Source organism: Silene latifolia, chromosome 8 (genome assembly GCF_048544455.1).
Source record: "Silene latifolia isolate original U9 population chromosome 8, ASM4854445v1, whole genome shotgun sequence".
Taxonomy (NCBI): domain Eukaryota; kingdom Viridiplantae; phylum Streptophyta; class Magnoliopsida; order Caryophyllales; family Caryophyllaceae; genus Silene; species Silene latifolia.
Window position 1 is genome coordinate 10,309,277 of NC_133533.1, and position 10,649 is coordinate 10,319,925.

The following is a 10,649-nucleotide window of genomic DNA, read 5'->3' on the forward strand; positions in this document are numbered from 1 at the left end:
ATTAAATTTTCGCTCTTAAAAACGTGCCTCTAACTACAATAAGCTTCCGGAGTAACGCTTAAAATTCGACCCCACCTCTTATTCTATTCTGGCTATGTCCCTGCCGAAAAGAACATGATCTAACTATGTGTTATAGTTTGGTTAATTAAGGGTAGTCACTAGTATGGTGTTATTATTGATTAGTGGCTGATCATATTAATAACACACAACGAGGTTTGAACTCGTGACCTTGACGATATGAGGTGATGTCTTGTAAAGTACTTTCATACTTCCTCTGATTCTTGGGAAATTTGCCTTTATCAAAATTTTTGAGAAAATTTTCTAAAAATGAAGCAATTCCTTTGAATAGGAGGGACGATAATGCGGTAACAATTACTACTATAATCTACAGTCTATGGAGTAATGTTATTCTCCATTCGTTCCAACTTCCAACTCCACAGTAATTTCTTTATATTTGTTTTTTCAATAAAAGTCAAGAGAGTAAAATAAATGTACAAAGTTATCTTATTTTCTCACGTTTAACTTTTTTTTTAAAGGACTTATTTGTACGGTTGCACATGTGTATAGTAGAGGGTCTTTAATAACGTACAAAAATATAAATACGCTTAAAAAAAAGAGACGTAAAGAATTAATTGAGACACTAGTAAGGATTTGTTTGGTAAAACTAGCTGAAAACTGAAAAGGTAGCTGAAAATTGAAAAGCTAACTGAAACCTGAAAAGGTAACTAATAAGGTAGCTGAAAATTAGGAAAACCGATAAGTTAGTTGATTATATAAAAAAGTGTGTGGCAAACTAACTAAAAAGCTTAGTTGATTTTGATTAAATGACATAAAAAGATATGATAATTATTTAATATAAATTTAAGGGTGAAAACGGAAAATTAAATCAAATCAGGTACCTGAAATGCTACTCTAGGTAACATTTCTTTTCAGGTAGCTTATTTGGTTAAATAAGTTATTTGTCAAACGCTTATAAAAAAATAAGTTACCTGAAATTTTGGTCAAATAAGCTACTTTGACCAAATCAGGTACATGAAATATCTTGCCAAACAGAGCCTAAATAATAAAAATGTACAGAATTTTCCGAGAGTCTAAAAGGTAGGTGAGTGTGATTAGAAGGGGGAGAACATTATCTTAGACTAGATACGGAGTAATGGAGTATAAATGGTAATGAATGGGGAGAGTCATTAATGAAGGGAGGAAAATTGTGAGTTTAATTGCTACTCCAGATTTTAGCTTGTTAGAGTATAGTGTAGAGATAATTAGTACTATTCACATTGTTGGTCGACGGTTGTGAATCATTAGTGTTCACATTCTTGGTCTCAATTCCTAAGTAATACTTTTCATGTATGTTATTAATGTCTTAATAGCTCTTTCGTAATGGTTACGACGCGTTGACGTGATACACAGTGGTGGAACCGGGATTTTTTGTTAGAGGGCGGAAATTTTCAGTGGAGACAAACGAGTAATTTCTTAAGGTAAATTTGGAAAATTTTCAAAAATTTAACTAGAAACTTTAAATTTTCAGAATATGGATACACTCCAAAAATTTTATTTTAATAATCCAATTTTAGAACCTAGTACATAATTCATTAGTTTCACATTAGGTACTTACCAAACATGCATTTGATGCAACAACAACTCCAAAATATTACATACAAAACGGATTACTTTTATATACAACCGGTTGTATAAGTTATAAACTGATTTTCTTTCTAAATTAGGTAGTTATATACTAGAGCTGATCAAATGGCCCAAGCCCATTGGCCCTACCCGGCCCAGCCCGCTTTTTAGAAGGGCTTGGGCCTTTTGTTTTGGCCCAAAAAGCCCATGGACTGGCCCAAAAAGGCCCCAACATATTTTTGGGCTGGGTTTGGGCCAAGCATTCGGCCCAAATTTTGGCCCGGCCCGGCCCATATTTATTAATAAATGAATATTTTTTTTTATAAAACCTGTTAAAATAGTGTTTAAGTTATAAACACCTTTTTAAAAACTCAAGTATATTTTTTTAGATTTATAAAACAATGTGTATATAATATAAATCATATCACTATTGCATGATTAAGCATTCTAAAGTGGGGGTGTTTGTCTTTATTTTATTTTGGAGAACAATTCATAAGCATTACATCATATTTTGTACAATTTTATAAACTACGTATGTTTTTAAAGTAGTAATTGAAGGTATTCTGCTAATTATTTTCTAATGTAAGTCGTAAATTTTAGGGCCCGAAAAGCCCATTTAGGCCCAAATTAGCCCATAAGGGCCGGGTTTCGGCTTGTCAAATAAGCCCACGCATCTGGCCCGACCCAGCCCGACCCACACAAATAGGCCGTTTTGGATAGAAAGGCCCGGCCCAAGCCCGCACTGGCCCGGCCCATGATCACCTCTATTATATACCGTTATAATTTACAAGACTATTATGTAGTGTGAAGCGTTAATTCTATTAAGTATACACCCGGTATCATATATTATATTAAAGCTGAAACCAGCAGCCACTTTGATCGCCACGTGTCAACACCTACTCCTACGTCACGTGTCATTTGCTGAAATCTTAAGACTATAAAAAAATGATATATGCAAAATCACGTACAAAATCCTAAAATAGAATGATAATTATTGATTCTTCCTAAACACATGAATATTTGATATAATATTATTTCCATAATAGGGAGAGCTTATTGGAGGAATTAACATGATTATAGCCTATAGGAGAAATTATTATTAGTAAATTAAATTTGGAATTAAATCGTGATTTGTTGAGATTCCGTCTAATCTACACTTTATATCGCAATATTAGGCGAATAAATTTGTTGTATTCGTTTAGGTAAATTTTATTTAAGGAAAAAAAATTAGAATTATGTCATTTTTTTTTTCATTTTTTTGTTTATCAAATTGTTCATTTTCAATTTGCAAAAGTGCATTAGACCCAACAAGGGACTTGATAAATGTTGGGAGCCATTGATTGTTTTATTTAGTTGTTAAGGAACTCCAAATGTTCTTTTATAGTAGGACATCTTGATGTATTTTTTCGTATTGAATGCCACGTGTCATAACCAGGTGAATGACTATATATTAAAATATTATTACCATATATTATATTTGCCAAACTGTTAATGTTACGAATTGTAAATTACCTCAAATAACAATAGTGTGATTTGCGTTAAATTTGGCAGGTGTAATTTAAAAACTATCCTCATTAACTTCAAATAACAGCATCTCCCACAAAATTAAGAAAAAAAGGGATTCCTTTCCATTTAAAATTCCAATTAGAAAATTAGCATATTAATTTGCCAAAATTCATTCAAAATGATGATTTGGATTATGATTATTCCAATTATGATTATCCTCATTAACGTCAAAAAGGGATTCCTTTCCAATTAATATTCAATGAGTAGATTGGACTGGAGTACTCCATATTACTCCCTCCGTCAAAATCATTTGTTTATCTTTGATATTCTTTGTGAGAGGTCTTTTAATCAAAGGTATAGAAATAAATGAATGAATAGGACGAAGAGAGTATCTTTCAAGAAATGCAACTAACACAAATTGATTAAACAAGTTATTGGAGACGAGTTAGATAGAGGTTAATATTGGATTCGTATAAATTGATATGTTAAATAAATCATCCTTTGATTCATCTTTTTTTGTGCTCTACTCTACTCTTCACATTACTTCTTTTAACTTGCCGTTACTCTAATTAAGGTTGATTTAAAAATATATATTTACCATATAATTTTACACAAGTGACAATACAACACTAACCAATGACGTAGAAATTCACAACGGTTATGGTTGTATTTACCACCATTTTGATACTTCACATTATAAATGCATAGTTGGTATTTCTTAAGATGGGTTAAATAACACCGTACTTGGATGGATCGAACAAGCTTATTATTAATCCCTAGATATTATGCTTTTGTCCTATGTATTTTATTTGCTATTGATCCGTTATAAGTTTAAGACGGGGTATTAGAATTTAGAACGTAAACATTGATATGCCAACGGGGTAGGAAAATAACATGTGCCGCATTGCAATAGTTCCAGCTGTTTAATAACAATTGGGTAAATAAAATATGAAGTTTCATACTCCCTTAAGTCCTTTCATCCCGATCATTCGTTTGCTTTTGGTTTGGACACAAATGCCAAAAAAAGAAGAGGGCCAATTATTAAATAACAAGTTAATCAAATTGAGTGTGGAGTATCAAATTGCTTATCAAAGGCATTCCTAAAATATAAAGGCACACAATTGATTGAGACAACCCAAAATGGAATAAGCAAACAAATGAGTGGGACAAATGGAATTTCATATAAGGAGTTACTTATCCATTGCTTTACACAATTCGGGTTCAGATCAAGCTTTGGTCCTGAATTTGGGTGTCAGGTAGGGTTATTCGGATCAGCTCAATTTTGACAAGTCTAAGTTACCTCAGCCGCCTACTTCGACTACTTGCCAATAACTTATCAAAAGTCGAGAAAAAAAATCATACTCGTAGTATTTCGAATAAAAAAAATCATAGTATCAAAAGTGTATGGTTAGTAGACAAAATGAAATTTTCTAAAATTTAATAATTTACTAAACTCCAAAAATATGTTTTATTACTTTTAATAATACTTTTCGTTTCCACCCGTGCAATGCACGGGTTAAAAAACTAGTTTTTATATATAAAAAGATCATCACAGGGACATACACAACAAAACTATCTTTACAAAAAGTTTATTCTTTGATATTATTGTATTTGCCAACTTCCAACTATTAGCAGTTAAAATTTTAGTGCTATATCATTGAATATTATTCACATTTCACCTGTATTACTAATAAGTATGTTTTACTAATAGTATATCTACCATAATAAATACCGAGAATAGAGGAGACTTACAGTTGATGGTTCCAATTCCAACTGACAGTCTGCTTTCAATTGATTCACTTGTTGCATATACATTATTGGACTAATTCAATGGGAACACTTGGACACTTTCTCTGTTTCATATCAATAGGTCTTGGTATAGACGGGTCGGGCAAACAGACGGGTAAAAATCTCTAATAAAATGGGTAGGGGGAACAAGGTGGGGCACCCTCCATGTGCTTCCCACTTTATGGCAAATGGGTATTTTGTGAGGGGAAGTGGTATCCGTCTATACGTATAGACGGATAGTGCCCGTCTATAACGAATTTGTGGTTTCATATTCCAAATGTGCTTTCAAACACCTAGGGTCCTTAAACACTTCAAACTATTTTAGAATTCATCTTATTCATCCTAAGTGTAAAACAGGTTAAATATTACCCTAATTTTCTCTCAAGGCATATAAAAAATAAGAGTTTGTTATTTTTAAGGCATTATGCGTTTTTCTGTCATCCATCTCTTTAACTTGTTTTGTTGACTAAGATTGATATTATCATCTGAAACAATAATTTTGAAATGTGCAACTGAGTCTTTATTAGGTCTCATCAAAAATTTAATCCACAAGTAATAAATTATAGGGTACTACGTGTATACTCACTCATTAAGTGGTACGAGTAATATTAATTACTGTACAATTCTATAGTTAATACTTCCTCCTATTTAATACTATAAACTTCCATATTTCTTTTTCCGTCTATTCACAGTAAATTTCTTATTTTCTTTTTTGGTAAGTGTTTGTATGACCCAAATTTAATTGTATGGTGGAGTAGTATATCTGTGTGGTCCAAATTTATTTGTATGGTGAGTTTAGTGTGTTTCAATAATTTTTGTGTCAAAATGAAATGAAAAGTTTATTGTGAATAAGACGGCCTTAACACGAATATCGTACACCGAATCTTATTGCTATCTACTTTTTATTATGGATAATTTTCATGATAGTAAACTACGTTTTACACGATATATTATTGCAAATCGTCTTATAAAAGACTAACTAAAACATAAAGTTCACAACCAAAGTAGTGAAGTACCCTAGTTGTGGATTGAACTTATATCCTCCGAGTTGTTAGACCCAGTCCATGATAATTAGTTGTAAAGACAAATATGTTTAAATCAAAGGTTATATTTTATATCTAAAATAGCAATATTTGGCATTAATTTGATTTTTGTCTATCCAATTTCCACCCTTGCTAATGATCCGATTATTAATTATGGAGTACGGAGTAACTTAGAGTATGTTATAATTACATTGTGTTTTTGTGTTTGATATTTCAACACGATTATATATATATAAAAGTCACTCGTATAGTACACACTCTATTAATGTGATGTTGCGATTATCAACTAGTTTAGATCAGTATGTTATAATTAGGATGTGTTTTTGTGTTTGATATTTCAACACGATTATATGAAAGTCACTTGTACACACTATATTAATGTGACGTGATTATCAACTAGTTTAGAGTTTGTTAGTTATGATTACGACGTGCTTTGTATTTGATATTTCAACACATCGATATAAAAATCACCCATAACACTACTTTCTTTGGGTGTATACCCTCTGATGTAGTCTGGATTCGAGCTTGATAAAACTCGCTTTCATGAGTTTTAACACTGCTGTCTATTGTTGCATTCTCAGGGCTCAACATCAAGACATCTGATTAAGTTAGAAACTCCTATTAAGCTATTACGCGTTGATCTAAGTGCTCATAGGTATCCGTGACCCTACGTATACTTTTCTGTTGACACGTTTTGTTTCTAAATATCACAAAAATAAGGAATAATCAGGCAGCAAAATAGCCGCATCAATAGCAGTATGTTGATGCATCAATATATAGTACTTCTAGACTTCTAGTAGCTATCTTTCTTGTCTTGCTACATCAATAGCAGTATCTTGCTGCATCAATAATATTGCGGCATTGAGTCCATTTAAGTTACTAATCTTTGATAAATGATGTCACTTTTACGACATCATTGAGATCGACAACTACAGACTACCGAAGATATTTTACTATCGTAACCATCTTAGTCTAGTGTTTAAAATGAAGGTATAGCCGTATAGTGGACATTAAATCTCAGGTTCAAATGTCCTTGTAGCTCATTTGACACCGAGAATAAAAAAATTTGAGTAGGTAGTATGAGATCGATAACTACTTAACTAGTGTTTTTATAAAACTTTTTTTTTTGAGGGATTTTTATAAAACGTATTTATTATTTTATCATTGACTAAATTTGCATCATTGCATTTAGCAATTATTATTGTTAGCGTCACTTTCGGTAGGAGGTGGAAATGAAAATTATAACAATCAATACCTATTTATTACAAATAAGGTATTTCACGTTATCCATGGAGAATGTTTCTAATTTATTTTGTTGACAACGAATTATAAAAGTTACTCATTATAGTCATGAAAGAATAGGTAAAACAACTTCTTTTACTTTATTTAGAATAGAATTGTCACATGCCTTACAAATATATGGTGGCCAAACAAGTCAATTATTTTAATTTTAATTCCTGAATTTCCAATCTTGTGCTTAGGGTTTCTTTAGAGACAACCAAATGTTACTTAGGTTCCGTTTTTTTCGACTAAACTCTCGAGTTGAAATTAAGGTCTCGACTGAACTAAACCTTAGCTTAAAAGTAAAATTAAAGTAAATTGAATCAAATTTACTTATAAACCTAAACTAAATAAACTAAACTGAAATGTTAAGTTCAAACTAAAAAAAGGTTCTGTTGATCATATTTTTTTTTTTCTTACAAATTCAAAGGAAATGACCTTATTTGCAATTGATAATATAAATGATGTCACTTGTCAACCATCACCATTTTACCATTGCCCCACGTCGACCATCACCCTAAGGTAACATTGCCGAGCGGCAATCTCAATCTTGTTTATCCAGCTAAAAAAAAAAGTCTTTAAGTGCAAGTCATAATATAAAAAAATGCAATCGAGCCATGAGAAATAATTGAGAATGCACAACAGTTCAAAAGTTAGGTAGATTAACATTTAAAAGTTAGTTGAGGCTAAAAAAAAGGGTTAATAATAATAATAATAATAATAATAATAATAATAATAATAATAATAATTCTAAATTAAAAGTAAGTGCAAAACTAAATATTATCCTATTCTTTAAGTTGATCTTATAGTCTTGTAAAAAGATTTGGTTACGGTCGGGTTAAGCACTTAAGCCCGTGCCAAGTAGGGCAGAGTACGGATCGGGTATTTGATCCAAAGTGCTAGTTCGGATCGGATATCCATATTAGAAATCTTGAAGTTAGATATCCAATATCCAAACCAAATGTCTCGGATATCCAATGTTCGGGTATCCAAAATAATCGGATCGGATGCGGATATCCATCGGATATCCATACTTTTTAATTTACTTTAAAATTAAGTTTGAAATACGATTATATTCATAGTTTTACATGATATTTTCTTTCGTATTCTTATTCCAATGTTCTCGCTATAAAATTTAAGTACCACCTAGATATTTCTCTAATATTTTAAACATTAATTAATTTGTTATATCAAATAAAATTTTATTTTATCGAAATTATACTAGAAAACTATAGTTTCGGATCAGATCGGATATCCAAATGTTTTAATTCTAATATCCATATCCAAACCAAAACCAAAGATTTCGGATCAGATATCCAAACCAAACTTAACTTTCGGATCGGATATCCAAAAATTCGGATCGGATATCGGATCAGTTTGGATAATCGGATTTTTTGCTCAGCCCTAGTGCCAAGCTGCACAAAACTAGTCGGGTCGGGCTGGAGATTTATGGGCCTAATCCTACCTGCTATGTGCTATGCATTTTTTTTTTCATAGGATTGGCGAGCTGGGCCCAGTTTCAGGCACTGAACCAAATTGAACACTAAATGGGCTTGGATGAGCTCAAGATATTTGGACCCAAGAGACCAGGTGGTCCAGGTCGGCCCGTATTGTTGGCCATGTCTATAAGCTCCTTTTATATTCAAACATAATGGTTAAAAAAAATATTTTCTCCGTCCATGTCAACCTTTATTTTTAGGGTCCTGCTATACATCGTCGACAATTTACTAATTATCGTCGACAATTAATGTAAATTTTCAAGTTTGCCCTCCATAACATAACTCCATTTCCGTCTCACTAAAATGCAATTTCCGTCTCACTAAAACACAAGTCAATTTCCGTCTCACTATAATCTTTCAAACAAAAAAAAGACGGTTTTTCAAAAAAAAAAAAAAGCGGGATTTACAACATGAACGAGAACTAAGCGATTATCGATTACCGCACCAAAAATTAATCTAAGTCAGAAAATGATTTTTTTTTTTCAAAAAAAAAAAAAAAAAAAAAAAATTCCGAACGAAAAACATTTTCGTCCAGACCAAGGTCCGGACAAAGAAAATTTTCGTCCAGACCATGGTCCAGACAAAAATATTTTTCGTCCAGACCCAGGTCCAGACGGAAAATATTTTCGTCCAGACCCAGGTCCAGACGAAAAATATTTTCCTCAGGAATTTTTTTTTTTTATAAATTTTTTTTTTGGTTTTTTTGTTTTTTTTTTTTTCCGGACGAAAATATTTTTCTTCTGGACCTGGGTCCGGACGAAAAATTTCTTTGTCCGGACCTTGGTCTGGACGAAAAATTTCTTCATCCAGGCCCTTTTTCAACAATTTTTTTTTTTAAAAAAAATTATTAATTTCCGTCTTAAATTTGTTTTGGGTGCGTGGATCGATAATCGCTAATTAAAATAAGTTTCAATAAATTAAAAAATTAAAATAAAACGAACTATCCCCAAAGGGGGTTTATTAGTAATTATTAATTATTTTTTTACGAAAACAAAACAAGACGGAAAAAATATAAGGGGGAGTGTGAGGGAGGGGTAGTTTTGGAAGTTCATTAAAATTGTCGACGACCTTTAGCAGGCAGGTATTTTTAACACAATTTTTTTTTTTTTGAGAAAAATCATTATCATTAATAAAAAGTCATACGACATCTACAACATATGCCAAACTCAATCGGATACAAATCGATTACAACCATAGGAAATAAATTCTTGTTCAAAGAATGAAACACTGTAACAGAGTCTCTATCATCGATTCGCCGCAAAAGGCTTTCATCCATAAGAGGGTCTCTGAATCTTTCTTGACGAGTATCCATTTCTTCTGAGGTGATTGCTTGTAGCCATGAATCGGACAAAATATGTAAAACCATATAACGTTCTATAACAACGGTGATCTTCTGCTTACTTATTAGAAAACTGCAAACGAAACAGAAAAACGAATGATAATTCTTTTTTGATTAAAAGGGAGCTTATAATTAAAGAATTCGAGAATCTACTATATATATATATAAAAGCAAAGTCGTTTCAATGAATATAATTGGTTGTTTAATTTCAGGATATTTGCAATAGTGGTAGGGCCTACTTGAGAGAAACAAATTGATTGGGTAAGGCCGTGAGGGGAGAGCTCAATACAAGCCATCGAGTCCAAATTACATTTAATCGAATCGAAATTACGAAGGGTCTCAACAAATAAGTACGCTTCATTCCAATTAATGTTTCCATAATTTGTTCTACCATATCTTTAATGGAAAACTTAACAAGAGCATCAGCCACGACATTGGTGCAACTAGGCTCAAAGATGATCTTCAAAGTTTGTGACACCCTTAATAGTTCTCTGTAATCCAAAATTATATTAACAAGTGACCAAGAGCAATATAGAAAACCTCATCCTCTGAGATAGCATTATAAAACCG